The 25,814-nt window shown below is 40.1% G+C and overlaps 1 long non-coding RNA gene across 8 annotated transcripts in view; it reads left to right on the top strand.

Annotated features, from left to right (window-relative positions):
• Positions 1 to 25,814, top strand: part of LOC114549958 (uncharacterized) — a 105,612-nt gene that overhangs the window by 66,666 nt on the left and 13,132 nt on the right. The gene's annotated exons all lie outside the window — the stretch shown is intronic.

Below are 25,814 nucleotides of genomic sequence, written 5' to 3'. Positions count from 1 at the left end.
CCAGCTCTGAAGAGGTATAAAATGTTCACAATACTAACAAAGCACATTGATGCCACGTGACGTGTGTGTGTGTGTGTGTGTGTGTGTGTGTGTGTGTGTGTGTGTGTGTGTGTGTGTGTGTGTGTGTGTGTGTGTGTGTGTGTGTGTGTGTGTGTGTGTGTGGCCCAAAGGTGCTGTACAGTACAAAGATTTCCATGCCAATGGCATTCCTTGGGTGAAAGCAAAGAAGCAGTGTACGGTGGGGGGCATTAAGAGCCCACACCATCTTGGGGAGCAATAAGGATCCAGCATTAGTCCCATTTAAAACAGTAAACCATACACGCAAAGGCTGGGTGGAGGCAAGAATTAAAAAACAGAGGAGGGAAAGAAGTAGAAGAAATAAGAAACCTTAATACTCAGATTTTGCCAATAGGAATGGGGTTCAAGTTTTCAAGTCCACCATTTTGAGAGTTTCTCCCTGAATATGTCACATTCAAGTTTTATTTGTAGCCTTTAATTTACAAGTCTATATAATTTATAAATGACAAAATGCCACATTCTTCCTCTTACGAATGAGAAATGAGCATTCAAACTCACCCTTGCTTATTTCAATTTACTGAGTGGTTTTGCTTCTACAGCCTTACTTGGTCTGGTATGACTAGTAACTTTTTTTCTTTGTTAGCAAACTTTAGGTGAATATTGCCAATGACTTTAGGACTCTTCTTTCTACCCTTGTGCTACTGTTACGGTAGGTTTTCATATGTAGTACTATCCCATAATTGGCACCTACTCAAAAGTTACACAATTTCACTTTAAAGCTTTAAACTGGGAAATGATAAAACTGGATGTTAATCGTGGACCACAATGCCAAAGTCAAGTAGCCTATGCCAACCCATCGCCACAACTTTATACTGTACTGCACTATGAGACCATTACTGGACTTCCTGCAATGGCATTGATTCATTGAAAGTAATTACTGTTTTGCAAATGAGTTCAGGGGGAATTATGTTTCCCCAACATCTAATTGCTAATAACTCATAGTAGCAGATTGGGTTAGAAGATGAGTCATACTGTATGTCAAGGGTTTGGCTCGATCCTGTTTATGAGACGTTTTAGGATTTAGAATTTTGTTTTGTCATTTCACGTATACCAAGATAACTTTTAAGGCCTTCCTTACACAAAAACAAATGCATGTGTAATTTGTGTTCAAATGTCTACAACTGAATTTTGGGGTGGATGAATTCGTCAAGACAGTGTGTTACTTTGAGACAGGACGCCACTGTTCGCTTTCAGTTTCCACAATCAAAAGGAGTTTCTTTTCACCATTATCATGATCACCTAACCGTAACCAAATTTAGTTATTTCTGCCTAAATATAACCATATTTTAACCATAATGGTGGCAGATAATAAAATACTCATAAATAATTGTTAGACATTGGTAACAATTTACAATCTTAATGCAATTACAAACAATGTCGTCCTGCTGTTAGGAGTGTCAGATCAGAAAAAAACTTTTTGGAAAGCAATGACAAATGGCATGTTTTGTCATTTAGTTTGGAGGACTTATTGAAAACATGAGAACAGAATTTTCTTTTTTAATCAGGTGACTCTTTCTTCAGTCATCTCAATTATTGGGGACAAGATGTTCTGCTAAATGTTGTAATTTAGGCAGATATGGATGCATTGTAAACTTTTCTTTTGCAGTTTGATTCTAGGCCTTTTTTACTGGTCTGTCTTGTCTCACCAAAACATATGTTAGAGACAACAATGCAATGCCAAATGTCCTCTCTCTGTGTGTTTAGTCTTCATGGTGGAGGGATTGACATTAAAGTGATGGTTCGGGGTTATCAGCTGAATAAGGTAATGTCTCCAAACTTACCTCAATTATAACTTGTCTCCTGCTAGTTATATTACAGCACTTACTTTAAAAAACAAAAGTTAAATAAATAAATATTTTTGTTGTATCTCTTTTCGGTGTTGTAATTTGTAGACGGCCCTAAGCACTCGTTTTATTGCCGGCAGCAGCAGCAACAACAACAGCAGAGAGCAGAAGCCAGCAGGCAAGTGTTATTTACATAACCTTCTGGTGTACTTACAAACTTTCCAATCCATCGTTTTATGAGTGCATAACCTATTTGTACTAGTGTAGAAGTTTGGTATCATTTCGGGCATTATTAGTGGGGTCATTTACCAGATACAAACGTGGGTCCATTAGCCCCTGCGCTAAGCTATTCAGCTGATAACGCTACTCTACGCTAACTCTCCCAATGTTCGACCCAGCTGAAAAAAGCTTCTGGGGGGGTGTTTGGCTTGAGGTCATGGTGCAAAGGACCCTAGGGTGAAATTACTCCGAACCATCACTTTATGTATTCCTAAAAGCTCACTTTGACAGCCGCTGTTTCTGTTGCTTTACATATTTGTCTTTTTGAATATTCTTTTACAACAAGTCTTTTTCAGTTCTTCAATATCATTAAAATATTGTCATCAATGTTATGTTAACCTTTACCATCATTCATTTAAAAAGAGACAATGTTTCTCAAGTGCTGTGCATTGAGTGTATAGCTGCCACTTCCATGCAACGCTTTGTATGGAAGTGAATGTGTTCAATAACGCATGGGGGTATTCTTCCTCCATTTTTCCTTCCCAAACACCTCTCAGTGGTATTGTCTCTGCTGAAGTGCAGCAGCAGATTCAGGGGAAGAAATCATTGCTCTTTTTTTTGACTTAAATAGCTGGAGGAAGTCATAGACAGCACTTTTCCTCTTTCCTGTCTTTGCCTTCCTCCCTCACCCGTTATTTGTCTATGAAATTAAGTGCATCACAATGTTCCCATATGGCCAAATGCACCAGAGAACTCAAGTACTTTGCATGATAAATGATACACAGTTGGAGAACAAGTACAGCTGTGAAATGCTCTCCAGTGATAAATTGGGTTTTTATTATAAAAGGCTGATATCGACCTTTTATCAAAACTTGTGTATCATCCAGTCACTGTTGTCCACTTATGAAATCATAGGTGTAATGCAGCTTTATTGGTTACATATGTATTGTAGTGTTGATTACTCCATAGGATCAGAAGGATGCATTGCATCATTTTGTCTATTCGATTGAATTGATGCATCCTTTGACCAGATTCCGCTGGCATACACATTTATTGGACATCCTACTTTGCTGAAAACTCTCAGCCAGCTGTAGATGAATGCTGAAGCCAATGCAGATTGTGTAAAGGGGTTAGCTTCCCAGACCTCTCATTTAACAGCTTGTTTGCCTGTGGAGAAAATGGCAGAGCACAGCTATAGAAGAACACACGTTTTGTTTCATTAAATGAATGAATTCTACAATTTAAACATATATAGTATATATATATATATATATATAGATCATCCAAACTGTAGCTGTAAGCCTTCAATAACTATATGTTCGCATTTCTCCTGACCTGCGTTGCTCCTCTTTTTCTCTTCTTCCCTACCTCGTCCCCTCCTCGAGTCTCCAAGGCCTCTTTTACTATTCCCTCTGTCCTCTTCTCCTCTGCCTTCCTGCTGTACCTCCTCCCTCTTCTTTCAATCTCTGTCTTGCTTTCTCTTCCTTTCTGTCGTCTGTTCCATTTATACCAGAAGGCATCCCTATCCCCCTTCCTTTTAGCTCCTTGTACTCTTTAGCTCCTTTTTTTAATTTATTTTTTTATAAGTAATGCAGCCTCCCACTCTGCCTACATCTGCAGCCGCTGCTGAGCCGTCTTCTAAAATTCCTGGCATGTTTCTTCTGTGTGCCTGGCATCATCTGGCTGGCTGTCTCCACTCAGGATCCAGCAGCATAAATTACACTGTGTCCTCACACAACCTATGCAGATAGTTAAATTCTAAGGCATGCACTATATCCTTTAGACGTCTATTAGCCAGTATTTTTACATGCTGAACAAAAAAGAGCAGTAGTGTTTCATAATATGCCAGCTTTATTGTCTTAAGTATGTTTATTAGAGGCTGTGGCAGACATGGCAGGTGTAATATCAGGATTAAATCATATATGTATACATCATAGACTTGCACAGGATGAAATCATAATTGCAAATACAAGGTTTTGGCAGATTAATAATATACAGTATGTCTCCAATAATAACAACATACATGCAACTTTGCTTACCTCTTCCATTGAGTCAGGCACATGTGGACCATCGTTGCATGTGTTTCTGAACAGGCCCACAGCGTGTGAATTCCATTACTAAATAAGTAGCCATCCAAGTGTTATTTATTTCTCTGCTTCTCCTTTGTTTTATTTAGCAAAGACCACCCTTTCACTGCAATAGCCTCCTAGCACATCCTGTGGCCTTCTGCCATTTAGATCTACATGGAGGTCTTTCTGGCAAGACTTTAGTCAAATCTCCCACTGTATTGAGATGTATCACAGTTTGTATCACAGCAGACCTGATTTGGATAATCCAAGGAGGCTGTTCGCAGATACTGCACTCAGTACGAGGGCGTTCACAATTAATGATTCACAATTAACAGTGAAATTGTGATTTAACAACTTCAGTGATAAAATCTTCACCCGGAGAGGTATTTGTTGCGTACCAGAAATATTTGCCAAAATCATACGTCAAACAGTGAGCATTACTGCTCATCAAGCAAAATAGGCAACACACAACACCTTGAGCAGTCCATCTTTGTGACCTCCCCCCACCTCGGCTCTTTCTTCAGGGTTTATCTGTGTTTTTTGCCCCCAACGGTGCCTTCCAGGCAGCGCTGCCTGGAAGGCACTGTTGGGAGGCACTGGTTATGATGTCTCTGTTATTAAAAGGTGCCTCATGAAGGCAAGTTTATCAGGATCTGTCACTGAAGTGAATAACGAGCAGCAGCAGACATTCAGTTTTAAGTAAGTAGACTTGATGGTTTTAGTATCGATAGGATCAGGCCTAACTTGGGCTGAAAAAATATAAACTGTCAATACAATCCATTTTCTATTTCCTGCAGTCTGGGCTTAAACTCCCGGCTGGGTTACTGGCTCAGTAACCGGAGAAATAATGATGCCCGACAGCCCCACCACACTTCTGTACTCAATCTACTATACAGTACATTTTGTCTTATCCGGCAGGGACATTGTTAGGCCTATTTTAGGGGTGCTGAAGCTACCCTAAAATGTTCCTAAGCCCCCCTAAATAATAATAAGAACAACAATAATAATCAGATTTTTTTATACAGTGCACTCTGTATCACTAACTACGGTGAATCAATCTTCCTTCACCATTCATCTGTGTGTGTCGGTGTGTAGGGTGTTTGTTTTACGGTAATTCTATTTTACAACTTTCAGCTGGTCAAAATGACAGTGTTAGAGGCTCAACGAGCACCCACGGGCACGGTAACGGTATGTGGACGAGCGAGGTAGAGAGCTAGCTACTGAAGAGAGCCAAGCAGCATTAAAACAAAGCAGAGAATCAAAGATTCTGCAACTGTATCAAGCATCTCATTATCACTAACCGTATCCCAATTCATATACAGACGCAACAAATGATATATATCCAGCTACAAAATAGCCGAAAAGGCAAACATTAGACAGAAGTACAAAGAGTCGTTGTGCGATCAAGATGATGCACCGTCTCGTTGCATTGGTGTGTGAACTGGCAGCTTTCAGAGCGTTGCAGACCGGAGCGTTGCAAGTAACTGGAGGATTCATCTTGTCTCGTTGCTACTCTTTGGTCTGAACTTGCTACTGCATGTAGCCTACCGGTGTAACTTTCAATTAATTGAGCAGATGGATATTCAAGGATATTTTAGCAGAGACAAAGAGAAGCAGGAGGGCAGGGCAGTTGATTCTGAGGGAGCCGGCGTGATGGAGGTCAGTAGTGGTCTATAGGTCTAAGGAAAGGTGGGGTGTTTTGTTTTCTTCTAACAATAAGCATGTATTGGTAGGTCTAGGCACTGAGGCATAGCCTAAACTAAATAATTTCATTATATTATATATGCTAGCTATATTCTGACAAATTTAACTTTCTGCATTCATTGGCTGTGATAAATTAAATAAATATGTAGATGTTGCCTAAATGTAGGCTAGGCTAAACATGAGCATATGCCCACAGATACACATGAGAAAAAAAATTCTTACTCCAAATATTGTATTCCTTCTGCCATCAAGTTATTATATTTAGACAGTAGCCACTTTAAATAGGATCCTTATCAATAGCTTTATCAATAATTGTTGATTTAAGTCATACATTGAATACATCATTTGGCAGAATAAATTATATATTTTAGAAACGCTCAAACTTTTGTTGTCAAATTTCACTATGACCTTAAAATTCTGGTTCTTGGGTTATACTGTATGCAAGCCAAACTACACAGCGAAATGACACTGATTGAACCAATCTACAGCGCAGTTACAGTAATTAGTGTAATTAAATAGCATTCTTTGGACAACTTATCTTATGAAGAGAGGAATTAGATATAGTATGCTATTACTTTATCACGCATTTACATGAGCAGACAGATAGCATTTAAGTCATTGTTTACAGAAGAACTCATCAGGAGCAAAGTCTGGCCTAAGTAAATTCCCCCATGCAGCTTTGATGTGTCTAAAAGTTAACATTACAGTAACTTTTGTTGAACAGAGTAGAAATGGAAGAAGAGGATATGTCTGTCACTTTTTACTTGTCAACATCTTGGTTTCTTGACTGGTTGTTGATATAAGTGTAGCTCTAATACAGTAACAAAAGATGTGAGTGCAAAGATTTTGCAAACACAAGTTACAAATACCCTGGGGGCTAAGCACCCCCTGTCTTTAAATTCTAGTGATGTCCCTGTTATCCGGTAAATACAAGGTCTGGCTAACTATCAGGTAGTAACAATAATTTAAGGGCTCAGTAGTCTTCAAACAAAGTGCTTGTCAGATAAAATAAAACAAAATAAAGCCTCACACATTTTGGATGTCAGATTTTTGTAACTTTCCGAAACAGATAATAACAGTTAACAGTTACGGCTACTTCAAGCATAGATTTCAACTGTTATTTTTAAGCTTTGTTTTCATTCTCCACATCACTACTTCAGTGACTTTTTGTGTGTATAACTTAACAGCAGGGTGCGCCGTTATCCCCATTCGAACAATTATCGGGTCTCCCCCTCTTTATGATGCAGGCTTTTCACCACATCTTCAAGTGTGTCTATTCTGAACAGTTATAAACTCCTTTGCCTTCAGACGTAGTCTGATGACATGTTGTACGTACTATTTTTTCCCCAAAATTTCCCCGATCTTTAGGACTGGGGGCACATCAGCAGTTTGGTATTTTCCTGGACTTAAAATTTGCTTTGCCCATCTGTGAGGTATTTTCATGCCCAGCGTGGCTAACACACCGAGCAAAGGTAAAAGGTGAGGCACAAACAAGTGAGACTTTCATTCAAATAAAGCAGTTTTAAAAGAAAGTTGTTTTGGTGTTAGACATTACATTTCCTTGAAAAGCCCTAACTCAAATTGTCAAGGCTTTTTTTTTTTTCTGTTGCAGATCTATATGACAAGTAATCTGACTGGTTGAGTAGATAATGAGTCATCGTCACACCCTCGGATCTATATAGCAGCCGTTTTGGTCATAGCGCCTCTGCGCCTATTTTAACCAAAATAACAGGTGCACTTGAAGGCGCCAACCATTTCACACTAATCGTTGTGTTTGAGCCATTCAAATTGGGCCCCTAGCCTCAAAGTGAAACATGAAGCCATCATGTTCCAGCTAGCTGCCCCCTGATTGGTTGTGAGATTTTGCGATCAGCATACCATACCATCAAATGTTTGCTAGTTGAATTCAGAACACATAACCTATTTGTACGGTAACCATTAGAGTGTGTTCCATTTACCTTGGAACTCAGAAGCTGAAACTGAGAAGGACGTCACACCTGAGTTGAATAGATCCATTTACAGTTTGGATTTTCATTGTTTTCATTAGCTCTAGCCAGGTTAGCCATTGTTAGCATGCTAGTATACAACAACACATTACGCTGTTTTTTTTGTGCATACAAACAGCGCAATAACATGTCCATAGATTAGAAAATGGACAGCACTGCGTGTGCAACTGATTTAGTGAGACAAAAATTACACAGAAGTGCTTATAACTGTACATTACTAAAGCTTTCGCAACGGTTGGATTTTTAGCTCGGGGTATTCGGTGGTTGCCCGATTTCCGAGCTCGGAAATCCGAGCTCAGGGGGCGTGTTTCTGACTTTGACCTCAGAAAATCTGACTTCCGAGTACAAATGGAATGCACTATTAGTAGCAAACCAGGTCAACTAGAGTCATATTTGGTGCCACGGCGAGTGTGTTAAGAACATATCATCTACGTGTCTACGTCTATGTGTTGGTTGTGACTTTGGTGCAGGAGACTGGAGTTCACACCTTGCCAAAAACCTTCCATTGACGTTCACATGTTAATTAACTGTAATCTGATCTTTTGATTTATGGGTATGTTTTCATTAGCTAATCATAACCACGCCTTTTACTATAGTTTATTTGACCGTATTTTTGCCTTGCCTTATCCATACCATTGCTGCCATGTGCAAACATTGTTTAAAGAGGATTGTTGTGCAGAATCATCCAATAACGATGGTCTTGAACGATGGAGTTGTATATCTGCAAAATGGAGAGTGGGGAGAATGGAGAGATGAAAGACGACACTGCTGTCGAACCCAGCATAGTTCACAGCTCCCCCCGATGATGATAGACAACCTCAACTTGGTTCTATTAGCTTTGGCAAATCAGGGAGCCTAGTATCTACTTAATTTTAAAGTACTGTTCTGAGTGCATAAAAACAGGCATGAATTAGATACCCACATAACAGGCAGGGGTCACCATCTTCCACAGTGGAAACAGCTCCTTGGCATTCATCTTGTGGGATGTTTGTATACAAGGATTGCCTCCTTTTCTAAAAGAATTGTCTCCATTTGACTTTATTCTGGCCTTAAACTATAACACTGTTCTCTCCTTTTTGACAATCAGACATTTGTCTTTGTGTTTCTTTCTCTCTCAGGGTCAATGCCAGACTCCCTTGCTGTTGGTTCTCTAAATTTTTTTTGTCAGAAAACTTGTAGCTTAAATGTCACATGTACTTTCTGATGAATGCCAATGCCATAGATTTTTGATAGTTTTTTCTTTCTTCTATTTCCTACTGTGGGATGCATTTAAACTGTTTTTAGACACTTAGTAGGCTCTAAAGCAATAAACCAATATCATCTTAAAACAATTAACAAAAGCACAGATTTTCTTTCTTATATTCATCTCACAACTCTGCTGCAGCAGCTCCCAGACGGGGTTGGGGGGAAATCTACTGTTGGGTGTGGTTAACAGTATAATGCCCCTCAGTGAAGGTGTGTGTGGTCAGAGACAGGGGTGGAGCAGGGGGGGGTGGCTTCTGGGGCTCCAGCCCCGAATCTTTTAGGGTTTTAAAATAACTTCAACTTTGTGTCATTTCCCCTCAGTCTCTCTGACTGTAACTTAAAAATAAAAACGGTGGACTGTTTTTGCCTCTCTTTAGGAGGCAGGAGTGAAAATAAGTCATCCTCAACATTTGTTCTGTTCTGGTTTCAGAATGATAAAATGATTGGAGAACAATGAGATACAAAATAGAATGTAAAAAAGCGACAGAAACGTTGGAAAAAGCAACAAAAATGGTTTTTAAAAACTACAAAAGTCAGAGGAAAAAATGGAAGTGTCAAAAAAATGTTGAAAGCAACAAAAATGTAGAACTTTTGTTTTCTTTTTTTACAACTATGTTTTCCCAAATTATGTACAGATTTGTAGGCATTCTGTTATTAAATTGTTTGAAAAACAGTGCATATAGCTGCCGTAAATAGAGCATGCCCCCGCACACCTCTAGATTTGAGCCGAGCCCTTAATGTTTACAACGTCTGGCTCCGCTCTTGGTCAAAGATGAAACAGAACTTTGACCGGATGACTCAAATACTTTTAAGTTAAGGTCATCTTTAACAAAGCAAAGATCCCAAAAACAATGTGCACATAAGAAATAACCCTTAAATTAATATTAATTCACATATTTATTCAGCCAAATTAATTAAACCCTAAGCAGTGTCAAAACGATTTGATTGGAACAAAGTTTTGACATGAAATTGATGGTCAGACAAAGACTTCGAAAATGTAGCCCATGTTGGTTATAATCGTAGAGGAGGATAAGTCCAGCTGCTGCAGTAAAAGGAGTGCAGGCGATCCCAAGGGTGCTGGCAGGACCATGCTGTGACCTGCAGAGAAACACGGCAGCGGCCATTTCATACTGGAGCATGCTGGGTTACGCTACATTCCGGATCACAGTGAATTTTACTGCCTCACAGACTACTTCAAGCCGCAATTGCTTACAAAGTTAAATCAAAGCCCTCCTGTCTGATTGGACAGTGGTGAAAATTCTGCCTGGAATTTGATTGGTCACATGCAGTTGTCTGCCTCAAAAACTGGTCTGCATGGCTCTGCTCACAGGCAGATTTGTCCAAAGGGCTGTGGGGTTTTGCCACAACAAAAGCACAGAAAACACCAGTTGTGAGCCTTTAGTTTGCAATTCAGATACTATATAGATAATATATTTAAATGCAGTTCAGTCTGATTAAAAAAGTTTTAGCTATTGTTTTCTTACAGCATTTTAATTGGCAAAAGGCTGCAGCTCTTTGGGCTAAAAATAAAAACATGTTAGACTCATTTTACAGTATGCCATTTTATGATCTATGTTATATTACATAGCTTCTTAAGTAAATATCAAACATTACACAGTCAGAAGTACTGCAATCTCTGTAAGGATGTTTTAATTGGCTTTTGAAAACATTTAACAAACTATTAGTTTTGCCCTGCCTTGAACTGCTAACCAACATTTAAAAAAAGCCACTATAGTGTGTTTCAGTGGAGAGTTTCGGTGTAACATGATGGTGAAAAAACTTTTCTTCCATTCTGAAGTAATGTTTTTTGTAAATTATTGTAAAAGGACTTTATTCACCTTTTCAGCATTTTGTGACCTTTCCATTGTCCTCAATTTATTGTCTAACAAAATGTAAATTTTGGTGTTGCCCCTCAAAACCAAGTTGAATGTGCTGCACTTACTTTAGTGTCTCAAACTAAAGCTGAGTTGTTAACCATTCATTATTTCAGTGTTAACAATTTACTCTGACAAAGACCAAAATATGAATGTATAAAATTCAGATATTAGTAATTTAGTTTGTCCGTTATATCCCAATCAGATCGTAACCTGATCATCAGGGGGTAATACCCAGCGTTGTATGTCCTCTGACTGTAATGGATGATTTTTTTTCTTTCTTTCCTCCTCCTTCCTCCTTGTTAGTTGATTTGGTTGTCCAGATTCACACAAATATCAAACTTATTTGGTTGATTTGGCAGCTATTTGTCTTTTTATGTCATTGGTTACAGAAATAACCCCAGCTCCAATCTCTTTAGCAGTTTCTATCTTTACCAATCGTTTAATACTAACACATTTATTGAAAACGGCAAACAAACACCTACGTCATAGGTGTCATACTGTCTGGTTACTAAATGTTAATCAACATCTGTCAACCGATCAGATTCAAGAATCCTTGTTGGCAATGGTATGGAGTAGAATTATGTGTTTTTTTAAGTTTTAAGTTTCTTAAAGTAAAAATCACAAAATTACTATTTAAATGCTATATTATCAGCGTAGAAGTGTGAACACGCCATAAGTCATAGTTCAATGCTGCTGTCAGCATATGTTTTTTTTCCCTTTGGAAGCCATCATGAAAAAGGACACATTTAAATAGAACTATTCAGTTCATTCTATGAAAGCCTTCATCCCTGTTTAAAGCACTGAACCAACAATTGGCTCAGTGTATTATAACTCTTCATGCAGGCTTGCAAAAATCACAATTTTTCGCCTCCAAACCTCCTTAAGCCCACAGCTCCTTTGATCGTCATAAAAATGTAAGGCATTGTCATTCACAAGCATCGTTTTCATATTTTCGACATGTTATAAAAAGACCTCCCACAGGCTGGAGCTGTTGATGCTACCTGACAGGCATGGCCGAGCACCAAATGAAGACTGGAGAGGGTTCAGTTCAGCGGGAGCTTTTATTTTCATAGTAAATGTACTACTTCCTGTGAGAATTAAAACAATCTTCAAACATTATAATCCTATTAGGAGCAGAGATTAATGTTTTACGATATAATCATCTATTCTATTTACAAAAATGTCATTAATTCTACACATGCCCCATTAAATATCTTGTATTTTATTGTAACAATTAGCATATACTTATTGTTCTTATCATGCACTTATGAGCACTGCTTCAAAAAGTGTTATCGGAGCTTCTTTCTGGCTCTCTGCTCTGCACAGCAGACTTTGATTTTGCTCCTTTGCTTTCATTAAGCTTATCGGCAACTGGCACAAAGTGAGCCATTGCTGCAGCGCCGTCCAATCAGCTGCAAACACACACACTCCACTTCCTGGTCTTTATCGACCCATGACATTTGATTGGACTGAGAGTAGCACAAATGCCCCCTTCCTATCATCCACGCTTTGTCGTTCTTTTCTGAAATGGCTGACAGGTTTATGTTTATTCTTAATTTGTTATCATTGTGTGTTTATTTTATAATTCCGTCACATTTCTTGAATGGTAGAACAAATAAGATAAAACTTTAATGATGATGAGGACCAATGGCGTCATTACGGCAGGGAAATAAAAACAGATACAATAGAAAATATAGAACATGAGAATCTGAGAAATAGGGCCAATTTCATTATAATGATGTGTCTCTCAGGCAGACAGACTGGCGGACAGGACAGACAGCAGACAGCATTGGTAATGGCACTCGGCTTTCAGCGCCAGCACCAGCTGTGCCCGATCCAAATGGGCAGCGACAGCGACTCAGGCCAAGCAGGGTCAGATGAGGACACAAACACAGAGCGGGGAGGGGGTTGTGGGGATGGGTGGGCAGAGAGAGAGAGAGAGAAAAGGAAGAAAGGCGAGGAAGGCAAAAGGGATTGTGAGGAAAGGGAGGGAGGAGAGGAGAGAATGAGGGAGCGTTTGGCACGGTGACGGAAACAAAAGAACAGTAAGAAAGGCAAACAAAAGGCTGGGCGGCAGGGTTAGACCGATGAATCTGCTTGCTGATATGTGAAGCCAATAATGACTTTGTGGTAAACACAGAAGACACAAACTCATCATTTACCTCCAATATGATTGATTTGATGCATATTGTTTGTATTACATTATATCTGACTGAGTATAAATGACTGTTTTGGATTCTGTTTTAAGTGCTCGGTTTGATTTACACAGATTTCGGTACCAATATCTTATTTATGGGAAAAGAAGCATGCCTTTCTACAAACCCCTTTTTTTATTTAGCAAAAGAAGCCACCGTTATCCAGTGTTACATGCTGTCTAAACAAGGTAGCCGTGCAATAACTTTGGCTGCTGTAAAGCAGCCTCAAAATTATGTCCACATTGGATGATTCTGCACCTCATAATTTGTATCCAATGCCAATGTTCAGTCCCAATTCAGGATGTAGTGTGAACTATATGTGACAATCTGAAGAGCAAGGGTGTGGAGGTTGTTCTTTCACAGACCTGAACGTTTGCCTTGTTATCGACTGTATCCACGATCTTTCCTTAAACGTGTGTTTGTTGCCTATTTCTAACTATAACTTTAGTTGCCTAACCCAGGCATATATTAACTACAGTATGTTTGCCATAACCACAATCAATCCCTAACCTTAACCATAATGTAGTAGCCAGATACGATACAAAGCATGAATTCTAAAGATGTTGGCAATGGATGTAAATTAACATCATTGAACGTAATCTGGGCTTTTGCAGATGCTCATTTAAATGGTTACTCACATAATTTAAACGGTATGCCTCACTACATGTAGGGCACACAACTTAGTGCTGTATACATGGCGCTGAGTGTTGGCATACGGCGTAGATTGTGGTGTGCGTAACCGTCCAAAGCAAACGCAATTCCTAGGGATACTGGGCTGGCTAAGAATAGTTTTCTATAGATAAGAAGTAACTTCTAAGAAACTGAATGTATGTGGTTGGGATCAAGGTGGAAGTTCCCTCATAATCACATCTAAATAAAATAAATTAATTCTTTATTAGTTCACTCTTGCATGAATCTTTATCGACCAGGACTGACTTGTTCCAGTTGCTATCTACACTACACATCATGTCTCCCTGCCTGCAGCTCCAAATTCAAGCCAAACGAGATCAGCTTTGTCTTTTCCCAGCACAACAGAAAGATTCCCAAGACTGGAGCCAAACGAGATCACTGATAAACTTTAAAACCCTTATGAGGAAAATACTGTCGGAGGGGAGACTACAAGTCCAAGCCAACAGATGCTGACTAGTGGCCTTTACAGAGGGGTCTTTTCTTCCCTAGGAGTCTATCGCCAAAGAATAAGAGTGTTAGTGACCATGCAATTAATTAGTGACCGTGCAATACAAGAATGTTAAGGAGCCTAGCATCCCAATGAAGATAAGTTCATTATGTGGTGGTCCTCAGCATGTGCTCCTCTGCTTTTATGACTGGCGTCTGTGATCCAGATTTAGTAAATATTTGAGTCATGCTTTCCTAGTGGTATTAGAATCCTGACTATACATATATTTGCAGCTCTGGCTTTGGATTTTCAATCCTTTCTAATCGCATTCTGAAGGTTCAATTGTCTAACTCTCCTTAATATCTCCGTGGTATATTCCACCTGGGACATTCAATGCATTCCAAAAGTTATATGTGTATGGCATTTTAATCAGTCCTAAAAGCTGCACTGTTTACTTGCACGCGTCTGGGTTTTATGTGCGCCGGTTTTGAGACCAATTCAACTCCATATTTTTGGTGATTAACATTGTAGTGTTACAGTAATTCAATTATTTGACCTTACCGGCCTCGTTTTTGTCCTAAAGTGATTTCTTACTTACTGAAACTTCTTTTGTTGCTGCGCCACATTCTGGTTTATTGAGGTTTCTGCGGTGGAGAGGTGGGCTCTTTGCTTTGCTGGTGAGATTTTTGTTGATTGTCAGTGCAAAATGACAAAGAAATGAGATTAAGGCATTTTTTTTAAATTTCATACACAAAAGCTGACAATTACTATTGATATTTGTTATATTGAATTAATGTCAGGATGTCTACGTTAGACCAATTATACATAAAAAAATTAGGAAAATAGTAATTTGGGGGTATGAGAAAATTGAACAACCAAACAAGATCCAGATGCTGAAATATATTGCTAAAACCTATTTTCTAATAATCATAATTAGAGACTTAGGGCCCTATCTTGCACCCAGCGCAATTGCCTTTGTACACCGACGCATGTATCATTCCTATTTTGCACCCGACGCACAGCAGACTTTTCCCTCCACAGATGTACATCGGTAAATTAGGGAATGTATTTGCACTCGCGGGGGTGGTTCATCGAAAAGAGGAGGCGTGTTCAGGCGCAAACGTTCCCTGGTGCTATTTTACAGTTTCAGAAAACAATTCCGCCACAGACCAGGAAAAACCTGGTCTAAAGTCAGTGGTGCAAGTCTAAAGTCAGTAGCGCGTTATTCAGATGCTATTTTAGGGGCGCATGCTTGGCCATAATGTAGCGTGTGCACAACGCGCATACACTTTGTTTCTCTCATATCCACGGACACAGCAGTTCCCATTTTTGCAAACCATACATATTTACAAGGAAAAAATATTACTGAAAATGCGCTTCAGGTGTTTGGATAGATTAGGAGGCACTTTACAGTACAGTCCTCAAAAAGTCGCAGCATTCTTTGTGGCTTGTTGTGTTTTACACAACATTTCCATGAATCATGGATGTGTTGACATAAATGAGGAAATATTAGAGGACTCAAGGAGACGTGATGTTGAACTACGGCGGGATTGGACACTCCGGTGGAATCTGATCCGGGAGTAATGCGCGATGCGCTCCTGGTGGAGCGGGTGGACGGAGATGGAGTGGGGGGAGGAGGAAGGGCCACAACAGGAGCAGGTGGTGCGTTTGGAGGCCCACGCTCCATGGCTGCAGCAATCCTCTCCAGACTTGAGGAGATGCGCCCGAGAGGCTGCAGCAACATCGCCACCCGGTCAAGACGGGCATTTATTACTTCGCCGCATCCCGGACAGCTCCCGCTGGCGTGCGCCAGGCAAATCCGCCGTCATAATAGCAATCCGCCATGGAACAAGCGCGCCTGCTCTTAAAGGGAATGAGAGATGACGCTCTGATTGGTTTATTGCACGTTACGCCCAAACCACACCTAGCTACTTCAGACCAACCCATTTTAGATTTGCGTCGGGCGCAAGAGTCATTTATCCCGCCGGTATAATAGCAACAGCACCCGAGATCCGCCCACAAAGCTACTTGCGTTTCACGTTTGATACTTGCGTATCAGATCATTAAAATAGGGCCCTTAGTGTTTGTGCCCCTGGTTTGCACAAATCCTGATAAATGGGATCTCGGACTGTTGGTCTACTTGGGGGTCTGCGACTTGGGAATGTTTGAGAATCTCAAATGTAAAACTTAAAAAAACAACAACTGAGGAGCGTAGGTCTACTCTTGAATGTTAGAGGGACGATTTGTATTGGTCGGTTGCAGTGCCGCCATTTTATGTCAAATGGACTCTGGGGAAGATAAGGAGATACTTTTGTCAAACAGGCCGTGGCTGAATAGAGAGAAAGAAAGGGGACATTTAGAGAATTTGAGAAAGAAAGAGGCAGAGCAAATGAAACTGGACGATGAAGAGCCACGGGGAGACCGAGTGAAAGAAAAGGGGCTCAAGAGGAAGGGAGAGGTAAGCGATAGAGAGAAGGCCAAATCTGTCTGGGAAAGTTCTGAAGCTGAGGTGCATTGTGGGGGAGCAGACAGTGTGTCTGGGGGGTCTGAGGTGTGGATTAATGCCAGCGATTGGAGGAGGGCTGCCGCAGTTGTGCGTGAGCAGAATATCAGACGAAGGGAGAAGAGAAAGAAGAGAGGAGAGAAGATGGAAAGGGTGCAGACGGAAAGGGTGCAGACACTGAATTTTGGAATGGGGTGATATTCTATGCCTGAAGACACTAAAGACAAGCCGCTCATGCTGCTTGAAAGAAAGGGCCAGTAAACTTCAACACAAATGTAAAACAGCCCACTTATAGAGTCCTCATTTGCATGGAGTTTAGTTTATAAGGAGCTGTTTAAAATAAAAGTAGGATAAGGATTAATCCCAAAGTCTTAAAGTAGGAGGACAACAATCCGGCTAAACTATTCAGTTCTATAATAAATCTAGTCTATAATGTTTCATCTAATTTAAAGTAACATGTACCCGATGTAACCAGCCACCCCAGATAGTAAAACTCAGGTCTGGGTTCTGCCTCAAATGCACATGATGAGCATTTGAGGCAGAAACCATAATCCATGATCTATGAAATGGCACCATACCACTTTCATTTCTGTATGAGAAGCAATTTGAAGGGATTACAAGGGCTGCTGCAAACACATCTTTTGAACCCCGACTCAGGCTGCAGGCTTGACACAGTAAAATTTCATTACAGCAAGATTATTGTGGCTCTACTTTGAGTTTAAGGCATTTATTTGTTTGTTTTTTGTTCCCTGAAGGAAACTTTATACTGGTTATCCTTGTGCTAGAGGTTATACTGGAGTCAATGATATCAAAGCCAGTAAAGGATGGACTAGAGATCCTAAGAACAGAAAAAGCAGACAGGTCAAACAGTGTTTTGCCTTTTGCGAAAAAGTGAATTCATTGAAAACAAATCAATGAAATGTGTATCCAAAAGTCCAATGTTTACCTCATTATCGCTTCGATTTTCAAACATTCACTAAGCTTTGGACCAACTCCAGTTGTCTGATAGAAGACTTGCGCTTTGACTACACTGCACGTGTAATGTATGCAGACCGTTCACGGAGCGGATTTGCTGCGGAATTTATCTTTTTACTGGCTGTGCCTGGGTAGCTCACCTGGTAGAGCGCGGGCCCATATATAGAGGTTTTCTCATCATCGCTGCAGCCGTGGGTTCAACCCTGACCTGCGGCCCTTTGCTGCATGTCATTCACCCTCTCTCTCCCGTTTCATGTCTTCAGCTGTCCGAAAAAAAGTAAAGGCCTAAAATGCCTAAAAAACAAACTACAAAAACAAAGTGTCTACACCTGCAGCGCACACACAGCCGGAGGATTGAGTAAGTCACAGGCGAGACAGTGAGCTTTTGCTTTGGGATTGTTGTTTCTTCAATTTTTGGAGCCAGCACTGCGCTGTGGAGACATAAAAACATAAACTCTTAAAATAAAACTGGTAATGTGCTCATTGACAGTCATTAAGTCATTTCCTGTATATCGGTAGTTTAATAAAAAAAAAATCTATAGACACTTTATAATTAATTTCTGTGTAAATTTCTCACATATAAAAAATATAAATAGAATACTGTCCTATTTTTACGCTTGTAGAGCGGATGTCCACGGCGCATATGCTCCACTTATGCGCTCCACTTATGCGCTGCTCTCGTGCCCGGTGTAGCCTTTTTTATTGATTGTAGTGGAAAGAAATAGTGTTGGAGCATCCGCATCCGCAACACGTGCAATGTATCCGGCCTATTATGGTTCACTTTTGAGCTTCTTAAAGGTCCCAAGGCATGAAAATTTCCCTTTATGAGGTTTTTCAACATTACTGTGCATTCCCCCAGCCTGCCTATGGTCCCCCAGTGGCTAGAAATGGTGATAAGTGTAAACCGAGCCCTGGGTATCCTGCTCTGCCTTTGAGAAAATGAAAGCTCAGATGGACCGATCTGGAATCTTGCTCCGTATGAGGTCATAAAGAGCAAGGTTACCTCCCCTTTCTCTGCTTTGCCCGCCCAGAGAATTTGGCCCACCCATGAGAGAGAGACATCATGGCTTTCAAATGAGCAAAGTGGCAGTTGGTCAAGACCACACCCCCACCCTCCACCTTGCCCCCCCCCCCCTCGGTCCTCCTCAATAGCTACAGACACAGAAATGGCACATACTAAGGAAAGCTCATTGTGGGACTGGCTCTAGTGGCTGTAATTCTGCAACAAGGCTGAATTTCGGGAAAGAGACTTCAGATACAGTATTAGGGAACCACTAAGGTCTATATAAAAGCATCCAAAAAACACCATGTCATGGGACCTTTAAAGCTTCTACTTCTGAGTTTTGAAATTGCAAATTCAAAATATACTTTGAGAAAAACGATTTGTTTTTTTTTTTTTAACATTATGGAAAGTGGTTCTACTTTGTGCTTAACTTATTTGTACATTTTTGACCTTGGGGTAATTATTCACTGGCTCAAGCTTTACTTGCTACCTTTTTCCAGAGCTTCAGCAAACTTTCATGACCTCTTTAGGCTCAGGTGTCATGACCTGGCCTAAGTACAGAATTTTTGTAAAAAGTAAACGTCTTTGAGACTTGCAGATATTCCAGTTTGTGTCCGTCGTGGTAATGGGAGATTTAACCCATCTTGAAGTCCGAGTTTAACTACGATGATTCAACTTCCTCATTCTCCTCAGTCTCCATGGTCCACATATGGACTATATATGGACCTTCTTGGTCAAATCCTGATTTGTTATATGCTAAGTAATACCTGATGAAGATGTAATGTCTAAAGCTGGACTGAATAAATACTTTTGGAGGCATCTACAGTAATAAGAGCGCTGGCCCCTTTTTCTTGATATTGTTTGTGCTTATTCTTTATTCAAAACAGCGTTAAGAGTAAGTATTTATCTTTTAGGAAAAAAAACTGCTCTTTAGTAATTCCAATGGGATAATGATATATGAGAGGAATACACTGGGGCTAGTCTGCAAAATGACATGAGGCTCTTGACTGGAAAGTGTGGCTCCCACAGTAGAATATGTGGTATGGTTGGCTCACCTAACTGGAGGTTTGTGTTATGGCAAGATTAAAAAGGTCATGTTCAGTTCAGTTTGAAGTAGTTAAGTTTAAATATAAAGTTGAATATGGTACAATTAGATATGGCTGGAGTTTGGTAAAGGTTTGGTTTAGTTTAGTTGACATTTAGGTAAGAATGCAGGCAGGTCTTTGGTCTGTGCCCATAACTGCAATGGGATCCATAATAACCCAGAGGAGGAAATACATTTTATTTTGGGTGATCTATTCCTTACACTTGAATACCCAGAATTTTTGTAATGTGATGTCAGCATGCAGCATGCCCTTGTTTACTAAACCAACCGGTCTGTGACACCTCGTACCAAAGAATACCAAAGAGATGAGGGAGGAAAAGAGCTCATTTTAGTGAGTCCAGCTTTCTGTGGTTGTTTTATACTTTTATATACTTTTATACATTTAGTATAATAATTATTATAATATTAGCGTATTATACTTTTAAGTTTTAATTCTAAAAGATAGCTATTCCTTTCACCTGAATGTAATTTGGGAAAATGGGGTAAACTTTCAGCACCTCAGTGGAGTATGTGTATCTCTACTTCTGCAGCTTAAATTGAAGCTGTCTTTCTGTCTCTGAGTGCTGTATTGATTCACTTGGCACCCACTTATGTCCTATAACGGAACAGAGCTCATGTGCTGTCACTAGCATTCGGAGAACTCGACGACCCTACCTATTAATTCCGACACTAAAAACACGACAAACAAGTCCAGCATTTCTGGTTTGCCAAATGCTATCCACTTTCATGGTCCTGTTGCTTTAGCTGGATATTATCAAAAGATATGAGTGACAGAAGACGTTTTTCGCAGTATTATGATACAGTCAGTTCTGGAGCAGCTACCGAGCTGTGAAAGGCAGGCATATGGAGAAATGGTCTGTATCTGTGCCTCAGCCAAGTCCCGAAATGACTCCTTCTTTTCTATTCGCAGCTGAGGCTAACTAAAGATTGGTATTTGTTTTTGGTGCATGGAAGCTTTCCAAGAAGTGTGTGTGTGTGTGTGGGTGTGGGTGTGTGCATTTCTGTATATGCACTTTTCTTAGTGCATCCATGAGTGTGTACGTGCAAGCCAGTCAGTCTGCTTCTGGCTGTGTGGGACGCTCTGGGAGACGAGGATACAAGTGTGTGTGTGTATGTGTCCAAGTGTTTATGTGTCGGAGTAGTGGGGCGTTTTGGGAAGAGAAGGACTGAGTGAGTAGTAGCTATACCTGGACTGACTGCATTTTGGGAGGGGGGAAAGGAAGAAGAAGAGGTAGGAGTGTGCCTGGAGGAGGAGGGGAGAAAAGGGAGAGGAGAAGAAGGGAAGGGGAGAGGTTCAGGGGTGACAGGAGGATGGCTTCATGGCTGCATTTTCCCTTCGCTGAATTTCCACACTCCCCTTTCTTTTTTTTGTTTGCCTTATTCAGCTGAGCGAGAGAGGGAGTCAAACAGGAGAGTTTGCAGTTTCAAGACTGAAAAAGCGAGAAAAATCAAGCCATTTCTTTTATTTTTTAGGCTGGGATTTTGGCTGTCTTACAAACAGATGTTGCTTGTCATTTGCTCGTAGTGCAGGGAAGCAGCTTGTAGATTGCAGAGGTTTTACAGGCTGAAAGATTACGTCTCGCTTATTTATAGTTGTTATTATTACTAGCGTGCGGTGAACCAAAATTGTAAAAACACCAAAGAAACTAGTATGTTTTTCTGTTATCGTTTACTTTTTTCCCCACCTTCTCTTCCCCCACCAGCAGTTTCTCTCCCTTTTTCTTTTTTCTTTTTTCTTTTGTCTGACTGTTTCCCACCCTCTCCCCGAGCTCCCTTTCGGGCTGGTTTTGTTACTGTAGTTGCATGTTTGAGCCGGGTTTTTTGATGGGCCACAGTGGACATGACTGCCTATACCTTCTGCCAAGCACCATAGGCCCTGCAGTGTAGAGAAAAGAAACATTTGGAAACTAAACATAAAGGCAAATCGGTAAGTCCTCATGCTACCAATGTGCTCCGAGCTTTTTCCACTTCTTTGCTTTGTGGCACTTGATATTCAACTGTGTGTGTTTGCTGTTTTTGTCTCAAAGCTGAGCTTTTCTGTGATGTTTACTGTATATTAGCTGTGGTGAGAGGGCCCTAAACTGAACGCTACCTGTTGGATAACCGGGGCTATCTGTTTACACTGCGTGATATTATAAAGTGCTAACGACATACCACTTCCTCACCTCCCACTTCTTCACCTCTGTTGACCCCCCCCCCCCCCTCTGCTTCTCCACACATACACACACCACCTCTGTTGCTAGGTAGATTTGGGCAAGCAGGGCGTGTAGTGCCGCTGGGTTTGGCCGCTGGTGCTGTTCAATGGCGAACAATGCAGGTGGTGGCCTTCAGCTTGTCTTAGTTTTGTCTGTGCTTTCTGAGTCTTCCTCACACACACACACACACACACACACACACACACGCACACACACACACAGACACACATGTTGGTGCTGTGGACCCCGCTAACCTCTTTGTTCGGCCAATCTCAAGGTGTCTTTCAGCTCGCTGGCAGAGCCCCACTGACATACTTTAAGCAACTTGGCAACAGCTTCAAAGTCAGACATCTCATTTAAATTCAGGCAGGGGGAAGAGAAGGAGAAAGAGAACTTCAGATGGAGTCTGAAAGTTGAAATTGGACCACTCACTCTCTTTTTAATCTCTGAGATTTACAGGTTTTACTTTGTTGCTTGTGCTGCAGAGCGACAACTCTATTCACATTAGACAGGAATGTGCCGAAACACACATTAAAATTTAAAATTTGACTTTCAGTGAAAAGCCTGTAATGCAAAGTGAGTGATTGTGATTGTTTTAATATCACAGAATTTGTAAAATGACTTTATTAGTCCTTTAAAGATTCCAAGAAAACACTCTTAAAGTGTAATTGGTTTGTCTTTGCAATTAAATATATATTTTTCTTGCTGTTATTAGCTGCATAATATCACTACGTTTTGTCATTATTTTAATTCACGGATTTAATTAAGAATCTGGGAATGTAGTTGTAAAGGTTTTAAATAACTACATTGTTTTGTGTTTTTTTTCTAAATTATTTTAAGACGGTTCACATTATTCATGCCGTGTTTACTGTACGGGCAGTCGTCTTTATGTCATCACAAAGTTATGTTAAATATCCACAGGCATTAATAAAGCAAAACCCCTTCACAGTGTTTCATGAGAGCAATTTTACTCTTTTTATTACTTATGTCTCATTTGAGTTCAGCCACATGCGTCCTAAAATACCAATTGAATTCTTCCACCTATCAATCACTTAAATGCCTCTTTCGCAGTGAGAAACAGATTTATATACAAGTGTTGGCATAATAATAACCTATAAGCTAATAATAAAGTACAATATGAAGTTCAACATGTGTTCTGTTAGAAATTATGCAGTGCATTGTGGGATCAGGGGTTGAGCTACTGGAGTTTTGGAAACTGTGTGATACCATGTTATATTGTGAATAACATGTTATAATTGTGGGGGGAAATATTTCTTTATGTTTGGTTTATTTTTTGTTTATTTTTCTATTTTAGTTATTACACTTAAATGCCAAATGTTGAACATCTGTAATTTCATTTGAGATCAATTGTAAACTTTTTAAAATTATAGGTAGAATGGAAGACTTTAGGTAGAATAGGAGACTTCCATCATTTTTATTGAATATTAGGCAAATTAATTGCATCAAATTTTCAGCGATAAGTGGTGTTAACGTTTGTTTATTAAGCTTTAAATCCATAGAATCTAACCTTCCACTTATTCACTGCCTTTAGAAATGATTCCTGATAGACAGGTACTTTTAGATTAAAAGGTTCTGCTGATTAAAGAGGCTGATGTTTTTCTGTCTCGTCATGCTCAAGGATGTATGAAGTCATCTGCTCACGGCCCCAAACCCGTAGATCCGAACTTGTGTTAACTGACACCACAAGCTTGTATCTACAGGTCTGCGTCTGTGCAGCTCCAACGTCCCGAGAAGCATCAGCAAAATACAGCGTGGGCTGCTCACCAGCTCTCACCAACTTTATTAACCGTTTCCCCCGTCACCAATACCAGCAGCACTGCTTTATTCTGCTCAAGGGAAATAGTCATCACCAAGAAAGCTTCCTCTGACCTGGGATCAAACTGCATCTTTAGGCTTCTCATTCAAAGAATCCTCTAGAACAGGGGTCTTCAAAGTTTTTTTAAGCTAAGGACCTCTTAACTGAAAGAGAGACGGATCAGGGACCCCCTACTACATATATTGTAGAAAATAAAGTTGCATAATTAACTGGGCTTATAATAACGTGTAGGGCAGCCTAAAACCTTTATAAATACCTTTTTTTTCCATATGTTAAGCTATTAAAATAATAATTGTTGGCATGATTTTATAAATCATGTTATAATGTTAAACATACATGTGGCACAGTGAATGCTTAGGATGAACTGTGTCTGTGGATTGCTACCTAAGGAAATAACTCACCTTTAGGCCAGTAAGCCTATCATCACTTGAGATTTATACTTGCTAATAATATGTTGGATTCATGTTAAGACTTTTTAATTTTTGAAAAACACTTTCAAAAATTAACAATAATTGGAATTCCCCCCTGCATTGACTCTGAGGAACCCCCGTTGAAGATCCCTGCTCTAGAACATGTTTCCCCAACCTTCCCCAAACCTACTTAAAAATGTGTTCGAACAAGTATCAATTTAAAGGTCTCAAAAATCTCATAACCAAAGACAAGAAAAGTTGCGTGTGGGTCTTTTAGTGGTCCCTGACACTTTCCACCCATTTTAGCTTGTCTTCTCCAAAAGTAATTGGACTTTGAGGGGTTAAGAAAAGGCCAGTGAGGAGTCAATTAAAATGGAAAATGTAATTAAAGCTACCATTTCCTTGTGTGTATTTCAAATGTTACTTTGTAGATAACTCGAAAAGGCAGAGCTATTTCAGTCAGCAGTCAATATGCTTGGAATTGCTGGTGTTAATGAAGTAGACAACGGCCCAATTAGTTTGTTTTCTCGCAAATGGTCATTACCTCCCACATGTTAACAGTTTAAAATGAGCAACTGCAAGCCTTTTCTTTAAGGGAGAAAATCTGATTAGCATTTGGGGGGAGGTTGGGCTCCGTTGGTGTGATTTGGGGTCAGTGACGTTAAAGAGTTTGGAGAAGCTTCGGAGTAAGACATGTTTATCTGCTTTGTGTATAGAGACTGTATCTAAGATGCAAAGTTGCACTACTAGGGCATCTCTTAATTTGTTCTAAGCACTCGGTTAAATGGGCTAAACGTATGTCATGAACAAAGAGCAAAGTAAATCAGAGTTGTTGTTTTTTTTATACCATGACTGGCTTCCTTTTCTTGTTCAAATGTTTGCACTCTCCCTTTGTTTTATTCCCAAACCCCCTGAGCCATGAAGCCCTGGTGTCCAGGTCTGCTTGCCCCCAGGTTGAGGTAGTAGGTTGTATAGTTGAAAATTACACCCTGGGAGATAACTGTACAACCTCCTAGCTTTCCCTGAGGTACGCATGGCGCTTTGCACAGCTGGATCAATACAATCCAATGTTATTACTGTATGAGTCACACCAAAAAAAAGAGAGATATGCTCCACATGGTCAATAACAGTCCAAGCTGTTTGCTGATGGAGCAGGAGGGTTTCTACTTTAGGTCTGTGACACCACGCCTTTATGTCAGTCCATGGCATGTGTGTGTACTTGCGCATCTGGGGTATTTGCTGATATTCGTGGGGTGATGTATACAAATGACGAATGTGATATATGTGACATTTTTACATGACAAAATATGATCTTAAAAGAGATGCTTTTAGTGGTTCCCTCAGATTTCTGTTCTTGTCCAATTTAAAATGCCTCTTAATTTGTATACATTATTACGGCTGCAACTAACAATTACTTTTATTGTTGATTAATCCTCTGGATTTTTTCTCAATTAATTGATTGATCGTGTGGTTTATCACATGTGAGGAATGC

This window comes from Perca flavescens, chromosome 3 (genome assembly GCF_004354835.1).
Source record: "Perca flavescens isolate YP-PL-M2 chromosome 3, PFLA_1.0, whole genome shotgun sequence".
Lineage (NCBI taxonomy): Eukaryota > Metazoa > Chordata > Actinopteri > Perciformes > Percidae > Perca > Perca flavescens.
The sequence above is the reverse complement of the archived record's forward strand: the minus strand, read 5'-3'. Positions and strand labels throughout refer to the sequence as shown.